This window comes from Rhipicephalus sanguineus, chromosome 5 (assembly GCF_013339695.2).
Source record: "Rhipicephalus sanguineus isolate Rsan-2018 chromosome 5, BIME_Rsan_1.4, whole genome shotgun sequence".
In the NCBI taxonomy this organism is placed as follows: Eukaryota; Metazoa; Arthropoda; class Arachnida; order Ixodida; family Ixodidae; genus Rhipicephalus; species Rhipicephalus sanguineus.
Window position 1 is genome coordinate 54,998,424 of NC_051180.1, and position 14,983 is coordinate 55,013,406.

The following is a 14,983-nucleotide window of genomic DNA, read 5'->3' on the forward strand; positions in this document are numbered from 1 at the left end:
CCTCTGCACGAGTTCATTGTTGTGTTTCAGTTTCGGTTCTGTATTGCACAGTACGAATGCCACGGGGCGCCGCTCTGGCATTCCCGTTTACCCAGGCGACGTGTAATTAAAAGAGTGTGTGGAGAGTACTCGTTGAGTGCGGACGTTTCTTCTGCTTCAGCGCTTCGCGCCAAACCGCGTGTCCGGGCTGGCTGGCGTCCCCGCTGGTCACGTTGGTCACCGCCGGTCTTCGCCTGCTGCTGCGCCGGGACTACCAGCCCGCAACACAACACTCATGTTTCCCGACGTATTGCCAGATGGCGTCCATATCTCACGCGGCACCTCTTCTATCGTCTTTAGACGACATTTGCAGCGAAGCACGCAGATACGCGGCGAATTTTTTTTTCGTTATTTCTTGCATATTTTTCCTTCCACTTCGATTCTTTCCACTATATCAGCCGAATGAGCGCTGGATCTTACTCTTAAATCGCAATTAAATCACTGTATTAGGGAAATAAAGAAATCGAGAAACAGGTTACATCTAGGCGTCGATCCTTCGGCCCTGAGTAGGCTTCATCGTCATAGGAACACTCAAACTATATATTGTGCCCTGCGTTATAAAAAAAAAGAGATGCGTTACTAAAAACGGTTTACCGCATTCCCTCGTACTGAGATAAACTAACACGCTTATTTTTTTTTATTTTTTTTGCTGTCTCGAGCCCGCGCACCCGTGTTCCTACAACGCCCAATTTAGTCCCGACAAAGGAAAAATAAACAACGTCGATGCACCGCGGATGCGCGGGATCTGTTGATAACGCAATAAATTCGGCACTGCCGGGGCTTCCCTTTCCTTTCTCCCTGCACGATTCATTAGCACACGCTTCCCGAGGCTGAGGGGGGAGGGGGTCTCATTAGACGGCGCGTGTCGCTGAGCCCGCAGGAAGACTTCGCGGGCGCCATGCAGTCATCGGGAGGTAATGTACACGCCAGCGACATTATAGGAGGATGTCGTTGGCACCCAGGACGACGAAGACGACATTACGACGGCGGCGCACGCGCCTCTGAGGAAATACGCCACGGCGGCTAAACGACTGCAGGATCCGCGCGCGTCCAGCGATTGGGCGGTGATGTCGATCATTGTCGCCACAGCTGGCACGATTCGGTGACGAAAGCACATTGCAAAAAACTGTCGCATGCAGAGCAACTTTCAGCGTACGTGAAACGGGAGGGGGGAGGGGTGTCACTGCAAACGCGCCGGACAGCGTTCGTATACGAAGGGACACTTCGGTCGCCGGGCAAAACGTTCGATTGGATTTCCCCGTGTACGTGCAAGTTCACGTTGACACGTGCGAATGCCCACACATTAGAGGTTCGAAAGCATGAAGGCGCTGCTTTGCGAGGCGAAGAAAGTATGGTGGTTTTCGCGTTGCTTCGCAGTTTGAGAAATTACGTAACACCCACCACGGCTGTCTTGTGGTTACGGTGCTCGACTGCTGAACCGAAGGTCGCGGGATCGAATCCCGGCTGCGGTGGCCGCAGTTTCGATGGAGGCGAAAATGCTTGAGGCCCGTGTACTTAGATTTAGGCGCACGTTAAAGAACGCCAGGTGGTAGAAATTTCGGGAGCACTCCACTACGGCGCCTCGCATAATCATATCGTGGTTTTGGGACGTTAAACATGACGAATTAATGAGAAATTACGTAACTGCATGAGACAGGGCGTAAACATGCACGTAGGCATGAGAAAGCCGCGCGTTTGGTATTCATCGCTGTAAACATTCAACTTTAGGGATCACGTATTAGCTCCCGCTACAGTACAGGTGCTCTAGTCATTGGGTGTTGTGTAAACAAAACTGAGGACGTCTGAAATGCGCGCGTCATTTTAGCGGGAATTTCACTGAAATCTACGAACCGATAGTTGGTAGTAGCATTCGATAAACACTTCACTTTCGATTGTGCCGTGTCAGAGTTTACGACCTTCGCTACCTGTTCTTAGACACTGCTGAAGCGTAAGAGATCTTTTACGAATCGCGGTTCAGGGCTTGTGCTATAACAGGTGTCCCATATGTTGAACACCGAGATTCTAAAAAGGCGAAGGGTGCTACGCAAAGGAAAGCTTAGTAGATCATGTTGCCGGTAAAGTGGAGTAGGCACTAGTAATTTTTTCAATAATGACACTCAATTAGTTGACTGAATTCATTTTTAACACGAGTTATAATTATTAAGGGCTCTCAATTAGGCAATACTAGGCATCTCTAAGGCATGTAAATACATCTAACTATTTTCACCAATGTGCTAATTGCGTGCTAACTTTTACAGCGAAAGCTGTTATGAGATCATTTCAGCGGCCGTTTTTGGCGCCGTAGTTGTCCGCCGCCGCCGCCGGTGTCCGTAACCATTATCGCTCGAAATAAGACAAAAAGTCGAGGATGGGACAAGGTTCGAACCTGGGCCCTCTGCGTAGGATCCCAGCATTCAACCTCTGAGCCATGCCGGTGCTTGAAACTATTATGCCTTAAGGGCAAGTCTATGTCGCAAATAAGAAAAAAAAAGAAACTGCTTTGCAAAAAGGTCCTATACAGGCTTCATGTCGGGAAGGAACCACATTAGCATATACAATATAGCGTGGTAGAAGCGTAAACTAAGCACCAAGCGTCGCACAACGCGAATTCTGTAACCAGGCGTCACACAATGCGAATTGCGCAACGAGTAGGTTGTTAAATGCTTCCAACCAGGCACGTAGGCAAGGGGGGGGGGGCGGGGGGCCCGCCCCCCCCCCCCGAAATTCGTCCAACCTTCTATATTTCCAGGCAACTTTTTCTTCTTTTCGCCATGGAAAGACTTTCTTTCGAACAATTAGGCCTCGCCCCCCCCCCCCCCCCCGAAAAAAATTTCTGGCTACGTGCCTGCTTGCAACCCATTACAAATGGCTCCGCCATAATTCTTCATCGTCATCAGGCACGGCACCAACAAAGTGCGCATAATGCCTTACATGCGTTCAGCAGGTACCACGGCTCTCCGTAGAATGACGAAAAAAAAACGCCAGGCCTGCGCGGAAAGCGCAGCACAGTCACAGCGAAAGCTGGAAGAGCGGCATTTCTAGAGCCCGTTGTAAACTCTCTTGGGGCTACTAATACAAGTACACTAGCAAGGTACCCACTACACCATAAATCACAATATTTGTGAAGTTGGTAAGCCCCTACAACGCCATTATTTGTCATTGTGCGCAGAAGCGTGGTTCCAGCTACACATATTTGAGGCATTATGTGCACTTTCTTTACGTGACGACTGATGACGATGAAGAATTGTGGCTCAGCCCTTGTAATGGGTTGGAAGCTTTAAACGGCTCACCAGTTACGTAATTCGCATTGTTTGACGCCCGGTCGCTATTTCACTCTCCCACCATGCAATATAACATACGTTGACGTGAGAAAGAGAGACAGAGAGAGGAGGAAAGAACTTTATCGAGACCCTGAGGAAATGAATCATGGGAGACTTATGGGCTTCCTTGGCAACTAATGCAAGTGCACTTGCGAGGAAACCACTACGCTATAACTCATCATAATATCTGTGAAATAGGGAAACAGCCACTATTCCATTTTTCGTCATTCAACGGAGAGCCGTGGTACCCGCTAAAAACATGTAAGGCATTATGCGCACTTTGTTGGCATTGTGACTGATGACGACGAAGAATTATTGCAGAGCCCCTTGTAATGGGTTGGAAGCATCCAACAGCCCACTCGTTGCGCAATTTGCATTGTGTGACGCCTGGTTACATAATTCGCGTTGTGTGGAGCGTGGTTTGTTATTTCACTCTTCTACCACTCTAAATTACATATGTTAATGTGGTTCCTTCTGGACATGAAGCCTGTATAGCGTCTTCTTGCAAGGCAGTTCCAAGAAACGGCATGGCTCTGAGGTACTACACTGGGCTCCCACGCAGGGGGCCCAGGTTCGAACCCCGTTCCATCCTGAAAATTTTTTCTTATTTCGTTTTTTTTTTTCTTATTTCGAGCGTTAGCGGTTACGGACACCGGCGGCGGCGGCGGCGGCGGACAACTACGGCACCAAAAACGGCCGTTGAAATGATCTCATAACAGCTTTCGCTGTAAAATGGCACAGTGCCTGCTGCCCTACTTCTCAAAAATTACAATGGTTTATAGCGTAGTGGGTTCCTCGCAAGTGCACTTGTATTGGTTGCCAAGGAAGCCCATAAGCGTATGATCCATTTCCTCGGGGTCTCAGTAAAGTTCTTCGCCCCCCCCGTCTCTCTCCCATGACAACGTATGTTATACAGCATGACGGGAGAGAGAAATAGCGACCGTGCGTCAACCAATGAAAATTGCATAACTGGTGGGCCGTTTAAAGCTTCCAACCCATTACAAAGGGCTGAGCCATAATTCTTCATCGTCATCAGTCGTCGCCAATAAAGTTGTTACCAACCAAATCAGTCGTCGCGTCAACAAAGTGCACATAATGCCTTACAGACGTGTAGCTGGTGCCTCGCTTCCCCGCAGAATGACGAATAATGGCTTAGTAGGTGCTTCCCAATTTCACAAAAATTGTTACTTATGGCGTAGTCAATACCTTGCTAGTGTACTTGTATTAGTAGCCCCAAGAGAGCTTACAACGGGTTCTAGAAAGGCCACTCTTCCAGCTTTCGATGTGACTGTGCTGTGGTTTCAGCGCAGGCCTGGCGTTTTTTTTTTTTTTCTGGCTTCTGACGAAAGCCCATGAAATGTGAAGAATACCATGGGACTTTACACACGCAACAGCACATGAAAGCAGCGTCCTCAAATATGCCGACTGCAAGCAATTCCTTTGCCTTTCGCGCACCGTCAGAGAAAGCGCGTCACCTTCAGAATGGTACGGAACGAAGACCAACAGAATGTGTCGCGATTTTTCAGCGATTCCTTCCACTTCTTTTTTTGCACGAAAAATTGTTATCTGGCTAGTCTTATGATGTGGCCACAGTACTGCTCTAATCATGGACTGACTATCAATTCGGTTTTTGTAGTGATAGGTGTTGCATCAACAAAAGATAACTATCCGCGCCCATTATGAGCGCTGCAAGTACAGCGGTCAGAGCTCGGTTCATACCAAAACCAAAGCAAAGTGTTGCTTCGGCCGCGAAATAGCAGAGAAAACACTTGCTCGATCTTTCTCTTTTCTTTTTTTTTTCCTTCTTCATTTTCATTCTAGTTATCTAAGGCTGTTTGCCGTGTAGCCACATGGTATCTTTTCATATTTTTGCGGGCTTTCTTCATCTGTCAAAAAATATTAAACCGCACTTAAAACGTTGCTCACCGCAGTTAGATGTCCGTTTAGGAAGCCCGACTTTTCCGTAAAGCGTGAAAGCAAACCGTATCCATTCACAGCGCTGGTCGCGGCTTGCGCAAAGAGAAAATGCGAGGTATGTACGGACTTGGTTCACGCGGACATGTTCCAGGCAAGATTAATAAAAGAGAGAGCAAAACGACGGCGAGGGAATGATCGCCTGCTCGCATGACGCGCCTGGCTGATGCAACGGCTTATTAATAATTCCGGAAAACATGCGAGAGATCGTAAATTACGTTTATTGTGCTGTCGACGTTCAATTCGCAGAAGGGGACGTCTGAGGGCACGAGGTCGGGACCTGTTATTTATCGCCAACTCATTTAATAGAGACCTCTGGCTTCCAGCAGCAACTTTGTGCTGCTTACTCGGTACATATATGTTGCCTGGGCGTTCGTGTATGTACATATGAGGACTTCGTGTGTGTATGGATTCTGTAGGCGCGCAGCAGTGTAACAGCAGTGCAGAGGCGTAACAGATGCGCACATTATTACGCGGCAGCAACTCGCTGCAGCCATGGAGTCGTTCGTTCTGAATATTTTGTGTATACCTCTATACAACAAAGTTGAATAATATCGTCTAGTCTGTGCGGGACCTTTAGGACGCATATACGAACATACCATCTTCTGCAGAGTGTCATTAAACTTCCAAGCGAACACGCGGAAAGAAATGGCACGAAGAATGGCCTCCGATTCCGTAGTATTAATGATTAATTGTCGTTCGGCCTGCACGCAGCATTAACTGCCACTACAGGCAATCATTTACGCGCTCGCACTAAGGATTTGAGACACTAGCAATCCTAAACGCTATGTTCAAAGTCATCAATACGTTTATGGCACATGGCCATTTGCTACTGCGCCAGTGCACGGCAGACAACCGGAAAACTCTTTCCCTCTCTCCATCTCTTTCTCTCAGTTCATTTACACTCCTGGCTATATCATGTCATGTTAACTAAATTAGGAGGGCATGTCCTTAGAACCCACATTTCTAACACCTGCATGTGACCCGAAAACACTAAACACACGCTAAATGGACCACACTTAAGATATGCAAGAAATAAAATCAATCAGTTTTGATGGCCGCATCCCAAATACGTTCATCCAATTGCTTACGCAGTCAACATATTTAGTGTACATGTCAAAACTTAGCGGTGGTATGCCTTCACACTCTTAACGTCTACGAAACACCGCGGAAAACTATAACGATCAGCATTTCTTTCCCCACTTTGTCACCCGTGAAGCGACATTTTTGTTCTTTATTAAGAAACACGCGTGTCGTTCAATTCGATACACCTACATTATTCAGACGCCAGGAAAATGTCTAAAAAAGGATCTCAAGAATTCGCTGTGCCTTTCACGCGCGGCTGAGTTTTTAAGTAGCGATTTCGACAACTTTTTTTTTTTCGCGTACAAGTCCCTGAACAAGGAAATCGAGCTGCGCCTCATTAATTTTGTACAAGGCACGCCTGCGGAACTGCCAGGTCTACGGTGTGGCCCAAAACACAGTGTTCGACCAAGACCAACCGTCTACCACCGCGTCGTGGGGTGGTGCCGTGTGGCGTACAGTAGTTTCGTCCGGTTAAATTGAAGATTGCCGTAGCTATAGCTATGCTTGTTTTCCGATATCAAATATGCGAGAATGTCCGTTTCGTTTAGACTTGCATGAAGCCGCCTAAGCGTCAGGCCTCCCTACAATTCAGCGAAACAGGTAGTCCATGGAGAGTGACCAGGGGGAAAAATGTGTCGCCTGATCGCATAACGGGATCCGTTAAGTCGCTTCCGTAGCTCCAAAACACCGGCATAATATCGACATTTCCGAGACGCATATTAATCTGAATATTCATCCTACGTTACAGCACTACGAATGTCCTTAAGCCAACACCAATTTAAAGGCGGTCACGTGAATACATCACCTTATATCATGCAATGAGAGTCTGTTGATCGACATTATTTTGAGAACTTAAACTACGCTGGGGACGAGACACTTAAATAGAAGACAGAACGAACAGACGCTCCTTGTTGATCTGCAACTGTTAAATCACACAAGCAACATGGAACGTGTTCTTTTAAGAAATGTGAACCAAACTGCATACCTTGTTTTCTTTTTGTAGCAATGAGATCAGAAGAAAAGAAAAACGAAACTTATGTAGTGTTTTAGACATCCGGGCCAAAAAACGGTGACGCAGCGGGGTTTTCAGAATTAAATTTATGGGAATGAGAGATAAGCGGCTTTCATTTTGAAAGCCTAACTTGAAACTGCGATCAGCATCGCGTCTAGACACTACTGCTTTGTATTTCTAACGAACAACCAGCCTAAAAAAACTAAAAGTTTACCTTTTTTTTTTTTTTCTCAGTGCGGTACACAGTAGATCGGGAACAGAACTCTTATGCCTCATAGGAAAGTCGGATTCGAGACGACTTCTCCGCGCACTCATACACAGCATGGCTTAGAATGATGCCTCTTAAAAATTAGGGGGGATTCCAACAAATCCTCGTCGAAATCAGGCACGGCTCGCGCGAGCACTTATTCAATTTAAATCGCCCGAGGCGAGCACTTCGAAATGCGCATAGATCGTGCCGTCTGAGCATCGTTAACAGGGTGCGTGAATGCAGGTATCAGGTATATATAAGATCGCATCGAGCCATCCCTGGAGGCGGCTTCCCGGCCGCTGCAGATGCGCATCTCTAATTTGCGCTAGTGAAGAAGTCTTCGAGAATGTTTGCGCAGCCTTAAGAACCTCAATAAGAAGCTGAGCATCTCGTCGTGATAGATAGATAGATAGATAGATAGATAGATAGATAGATAGATAGATAGATAGATAGATAGATAGATAGATAGATAGATAGATAGATAGATAGATAGATAGATAGATAGATAGATAGATAGATAGACAGACAGACAGACAGACAGACAGACAGACAGACAGACAGACAGACAGACAGACAGACAGACAGACAGACAGACAGATAGATAGATAGATAGATAGATAGATAGATAGATAGATAGATAGATAGATAGATAGATAGATAGATAGATAGATAGATAGATAGATAGATAGATAGATAGATAGATAGATAGATAGATAGATATCAGTGAATTCTCAAACTGCGCAAATTGCGCTTTTGCCACCCGGTGTCGGTGAGGTCTGCGAACGCGACGCAGCCAACCGTGAAGTGTGACGTCATTTTCGTCAAAAACAAACAAAACGCTGTTCCCCCTCTTTTTCTGTGCTTCTATCCGGGGCACCGTTCACGCCAGCTTACACGTGATCGGCCTCTCCTAGGCGGCTTACGCGACAACGCATTCGGGCATGGCTAATCCAGCGGCTTCCAACGGGGCGGACGGCGGCGAGCAACGAAGAAATTGCACGTCCGACGGAATTAACTCGATCAGCGAGGCAGTCGGTGTTGCTAATTTGGCGGTTCCGCCACTGTGCGTCCTGCGGTTTTCGCGGCTGCAAGTGTTTTAGCTCGGCGGGCGGAAAAGAATTAGCTCGTTGTGTCAAGACATGACCGTTCCTTAAACGGCCTTTTTGTCGTCCCTCCTGTTCTTTTCTTATGCATTTCTTTTTTCAGATTCAGATTTATTTGTTTCAAAATTGTAGCTACAGAATCACAAATATACAGACGATGGTCCCAAAGTAAAAAAACACTTAATTATGCATTATTGATGTTAATAACCCAGAAGAATGAGTACAATCAAACATATATTAAACACGTTATTGAACATTTCATTTCAGACAATGTAAACATGAAAAAACAAGGTATAAAAGAAAGCCAAGCCAACAAGTCAGGAATAAGTCTGATACAAAGCCAGGGTTTGAGGGTTATCGCAGGTAATGATATTTAAGGTAATCATTAAAGTTTGCAAGATACGTACAAGATTCAGTAGTTGAAGGTAAATCATTCCGAAGTGAAATTTACCCGAATGCAGGGTAGCAGATTGGACGCTCCTTTAGGTTAGGACTCCCTGCCTTCCAAATGCTTGTTCCAAGTCTGAAACGAAAGTGTACTATATTACCAATATATGCGAGACAGCATTCATAAGAAAAGAGAATGTTTCTGCGATGACCTGAAGTGACCAAACTATCGTCCGCACTTCGTAGGGACGCTAAAGAAAGACTGCAACCACCAACTATCGCTTTGTTTTTTTCTGTTACGTGCACCGCGGAGTCTGAAGGTTGCAAACACTTATTTAAAGGGGTACTGACACAATTATTTTCATATTTTTTTGCGTCAAATGAAAGGCCATGCCGTTAAGAGCCTAGAAAATGTTTTGGTAAGCGTGAGCGCGCCATAAAAAGTAAATACAGTATGTTTTTAGAAGATAGTGTCGGTTCCTACTGTACCCTGACGCCAAAGCTCGGTATGAGCTTCTCGTCACGTGCTTACGCAAGATATCGTGACGTTTTCACGGCCACTCCGCTACGTGATTCCGTTGCTGACGCACAAGTCGCCACTTTGAATGTTTTTGGGAACGCACAAGCGGCCATTTCGAATGTTTTGGTGCCTGACGTCATCACAAATAGTCATACTGTTGCGTGAAGTCACCGGGATTGACACTGTAGCGCGAAGTAATGATAGTGTCGATGTCAGTATGTGCGCCACGCGAAAATCAAATTTAATGTCAAAATAAAATATCCTATCAGCGTTTACTGAGCTTCACACTTGCGCATAGCTGTCCCTCTATACAGGAGATTTATATGGTTGAGTAAACTCAACTTCGCAAATTGGTGTCAGTAGCCCTTTAAGGAAAAAAAAACAAGATCTTGCAATGGCCAGATAACATTGCTGTAGCACATTAAGTGCCAGTCCAATCATGACGCCACCAGCAACTGCTACGGACATCTCGTTAGGTGTCCAACTGAAAGCATACTCTACAGTGTCCAGCAACTTATGGGAGGAAGACACTCACTCTAAGCGTAAAACATTGCCTCAAGCAAAACGGAAAAACAAATGTTGCAGTGGCTTAGCTCGGCTATGCCAGGATAACGTAGCGTTAGCAAAGGTTCAGCTGATTGTTCTTAGCTTTCCTGATTGTCTAGGATTAGCTTGATTATCATGCTTACTGCTGCTTCAGTGACACACACACGGTATGCATATTATGTGGCACATGTATATTTATTTTGCCAGGCAACTACCACGGGATCCGATGAGTTAATCTTCTCCGCTCTTCTGCGCCGTTGAGCAGCATTTGCGCTCTCCTTCTCCATGGCTAAACCACACTGGAAAACGCCAGTCAGAGGTGCTATCAAGCGGCTCCAGCGCAGTGTCAGACGGCGACTGCGCAGCGAAGGCGAATAGCTGCGCGCGCGCTGGCGCCAGTACGTCTACCTCGGCTACGACCTCACTCCTCTGGAAAGCGCAGACCGGCGGCAGCGAGTAGCGCGTGGCAGCGGCGGAGTGCGCGGAAGATGACGGCTCCGATAATCCTCGCGCATGCGCAGCACGGCTCTTGAGGAGCCACGCGAAACTGGCTCGGCTAGGCCAGTGTAGCTAACGCTACAAAAATCTCGTTGTAAGATAGAAAAAAAGAAACAGACCCGCTTCCTCTTCCTTAGTGTTCGTGATTACAGGCAATGAGATTATCATGACGGTGACGGAGCATAAGCACGACATTTGTGCACAATAGGGTACGCTGTGCGCAGGCAAGTATGTTTAGGACAAATTGCGAACGCTTTAGAGTGCTATATGTGTAATGGTGGTCAAGTTAGTGCTGAGTTCAGAAAAGAAAATCACCGCCCAAGAACTTCATACAGCCGAACTGAAACGTGCAGCCACGGTGTTTACCCCTCGGTTATTACCGACGGTTCATTGAAATCTTTCTCAATGAAATCATTGAATTATTGGCCACGTCAAGCCAGAAATCCTAATTGGTGCTTGCAACCCCTGCGTTCCCTTTACCATTTTTTAGATGCGAAGTATCTTATGGCGGAGTTCAATCCGGTGGTGGTGGTGGTGGTGTGCGGCGTGACCACCCTTACTGCGCATGCGCATACACTCTCCACTCACCCTCTCCACTTCCCCTTTCCACTCTTCCCCTGGAACGCGGGCTAGACATGCCGAAATTCTCGCCTGCGCAACGCCGCGATGAGCACCAGCGCATGCGCGTCCCCTCCCCTCTCTCTCCTCTCCTACGCTGTCCCCCTCTCGCACGCCTGCCGACCGCGATCCCCCCTCGCCCTGTAAGAATTAACGGCCAAGCTAGAGGGAAGACAAGACGCGCGTAGCGTTCCTCTCCGCGTTCCCCGACGCGAGGTCGGTAGCATGCCCAAAGAACGCGAACGGAACGCGATCGTACAAGTGCTCCGGCTTCGCATCGCCTCATGGTCCCCTTTAGCGGGAAATGGTGTAATTTTTTGTAAACCAGTGTTGAGTAATGGGATTTGCCCAATTTCTGTGGCACGTAGGTTTTTGCCCCCGGACGAATTCTTCATTTTTAGAGGACCAGTGGAGAGTGGTGAGGCTTGCCCAAACTTTGTGGCACATATGGGCCAGAGGTCTGCGAACATAGGACGGACGGACGAATTTTGGTTTCGCCTATTCACATGCAGCGTCGCTGCGACAGCTAAGGTTTCGTTACAGTTTATGCAACGCAGTTACCTGCTTCTATAGAGCAACGATGCGATCTTGGTATGTGCTGAAAATAGCGGAGTCTATTCCTGTGACAGTTTTTAGATGAATACTTGGCTCGTAACCTTGGCGTAGCGTCTACCAAACTCATATTCAATCAAAACTGAATGGGCTCACAGTTCCATCTGTGACGCACCCGGCATTGAAGAAAACAATCTCGTCTCCTCTGTATATGTGCCCGTTTTAGCATGCACAGGCAGCTGCTGCACCCCGCGTTAGAGACGAATTGGCCCACCTGTCACTGCGCAGGCAGAAGACTATTAGACAGTGGCCACAAAAGATATGGGCTCTAAAGGCAGGCAGAGCGCAAGTTCAATTCCCGTGGTTACGAGATAGGCTTCGACAATAGGGAGTTTTCGAATAGGGGCCCCAAAAGTTTGAGGCCCCAAAGCCCTTTGCGTGCGCTCGCTTTGGGTCAAGCAGGAGCTAAGAGTTTTCGAACAGGGTCTGCGGCGCAAGGTCACTCTAGTCTTGGCCAAGAGCTGTCGCTTCAGTGGGTGCCGTCATGTGTGTTTGACGGAAAGCCTTTGGGGCACGCTTTGGGGCTCACGCTAAATTCGAGAAATAGCGTCCCCAACGCAAAACCCAGACGGTGTTTGGGTCTTGCGCATGCGTAGTGGCCTCGACGCTATTTCTATGGGCCCCTCAAGACGTTTGGGGCCCCTATTCGAAGACTCTCTAATGAACCGTGCCGCTTGAATCATGTGCGCCGATTCCAGCTTGTTCTAGACTGAATCGCCCATCCCCATTCCCACCTCGCCGAAACCCTCTTCTCCCGTGCAGGGTAGCAAGCCGGTCTTATAAAAGAAAATTCGGGAGCGCTCTCCCTATCGGGAAAACCGGAGCAAGCGAAGCTTGGCGCGTGCGTGGCTGACGTACTACTTCTCTTTCTTTCTTTCTTTCTTTCTTTCTTTCTTTCTTTCTTTCTTTCCTTTCTTTCTTTCCTTTCTTTCTTTCTTTCTTTCTTTCTTATTGCTCAGTGCTCCCTCCTAAGTGTTTCTTTCCTCCATGCCGGGAAATGGACCTTCATGCACGCGCTTAGCAGCACAACGCTTTAGTTGCTACTGGAAACCCTGACAGCCCCGCATTCATATCCAGCCAACAATGAAATGCGTGTCCGCCGCGGTGTTGTAGCGGTTACGGCGCTCGGCTGCTTACCCGAAGGTCGCGGGTTCGATCCCGGCCGCGGCGGTCTCATTTCAATGGAGGCGAAATTCTAGAGGCCCGTGTACGTTAAAGAACAACAGATGGTCGAACTTTCCGGAGCCCTCCACTACGGCGTCCCTCATAATAATAATAATAATAATAATAATAATAATAATAATAATAATAATAATAATAATAATAATAATAATAATAATAATAATAATAATAATAATAATATCTGGGGTTTAACGTCCCAAAAGGCGTCCCTCATAATCATATCGTGGTTTTGGGACGTTAAAGGAGTACTGACACGATTTTGAGACATCGCAAAAGGGACATTTTTCGTTTCCTTGGTATGCAGTGTCAACCCCGTCCACACACATCAGTCGGAGAACACGTATGAAATATTTTAATATGACCTTGAAGTTTTCGTCGCTGAGCATGTGCAAGCCAGCCCCACTGCAATGGACATTAGTCAAGACAGTTCCCCCGAGTTTGCGAGTTATGCGTCCTGCATACAGCCTAAATCGTAGTAATCACTGTCAGTGGATGGACGACAATTCACTCATCGTTGTTTATGCGCACCACGAGCAGGATGACGGATTTGCCGCTAGTACGTCGCGATTTTCTGTATCTCCGTGACGTCACACTGCTATGAAACGTCACTGAGAAGCCGCCCCCTCGATATCGAAATCGAAAGTGTCTTTTTAAGGTAGCGGTAATTAAAATATGTACGATGTACAGTGAAACCTCGGTGATACGAATCTCACGGGATCACCAAAAATATTCGTATCATCCGAAATTCGTATCACCAGAAAGCATAGAAAATTAGCATGCGACAAAAGAAAGCTGGCGTACATTTTCATTTATTGTTTTTCAGGGCCGCCGCAACGTAAGGAAGAACCTTGAATGATTGTCAGTTAAGTTTTTAGATGTCGGCAATCATACCAGCACTCGTAAATATACGGCCTGTGCGCGCGTATTTAATTAATGAACCAGGTGCGCTGTGACCCGCGACAGCAGTAGCCTCTTCCAAATTTTAGTATGCTTTTTTGCATGACACCGGAGTACTGCACCGAAAGTAACGAAAGAAGCGCTTTGACGCGTTGGATGAAGGCCAGAAAACTACAAAACGACGGTCGTGTGTTATGATATTGTTATTCCGGAGGTGTTGGGGATGTTTTTTGGGAGATTTACGGCCGTGCCCGTAAAAGTGCGACCTCAGCGGTCGCGCATGTTAACGTTGTGAGGCCTGACTCCTTCGCCAAAACCGTCCTCGCCTTCTTTCGGTCCTCGTCCACCTTTCATAGGACGTCTGATGCACGAGGAAGGCACGTGTAAACACAGTACAACGACAGCAGCCCGCATCGACACGTTAGAAAAAAAAGCATGCCGCTAACGTCCTCTGTAATCTAAAGGCGAAGGCACACGGACGCACATAAGAGTCTCGAAGATTCGCGCACACAGTCTCGGAAGCCGTGACGCGTCTCTAAAGGTTTATTAGGACCGTAAGAAAAGTGTTCTTCTTACACCGTGATTCTGAGGATATGGCGGTGCGGCACGCATGCCCACGCTTACGTTCCTGCGCTCGCACGTGCTTGGCGCGTCTACCGCGACAGCGCGGACAGTACCTCTTCGTACATGGGCGGTAGCGTACGTTCGTATCAAACGTCGCTGGGTAAAAATCGGTTCGCAACAACCGTAGTCCATTGGATTGCAGGCCAATGGGCCTTGGCGGGGACCAACGAAAAATTCGTATCACCCCGAAATTCGAATGAGCTGTGATCGTATCACCGAGGTTTCACTGTATTCCCAGGCACCACAATACTCGTTTTAGGTTTGTCGACACCAGTACATTTATTTAGAGCAACAATCCGAAAATATTTAGAATTC

At 47.3% G+C, this 14,983-nt stretch overlaps 1 protein-coding gene across 2 annotated transcripts in view; it reads right to left on the minus strand.

Annotated features, from left to right (window-relative positions):
* The window catches only part of LOC119393648 (muscarinic acetylcholine receptor gar-2), a 136,467-nt gene that overhangs the window by 90,056 nt on the left and 31,428 nt on the right, over nt 1-14,983 (minus strand). The window contains exon 2 of one of the 2 annotated variants that reach the window (XM_037660758.2): nt 9,236-9,307. The exons of the other annotated variant lie outside the window; for it this stretch is intronic. The gene's annotated coding sequence lies outside the window, so the exon portion shown is untranslated. The remainder of the gene's footprint in view (nt 1-9,235; nt 9,308-14,983) is intronic. 2 annotated transcript variants of the gene reach the window in all.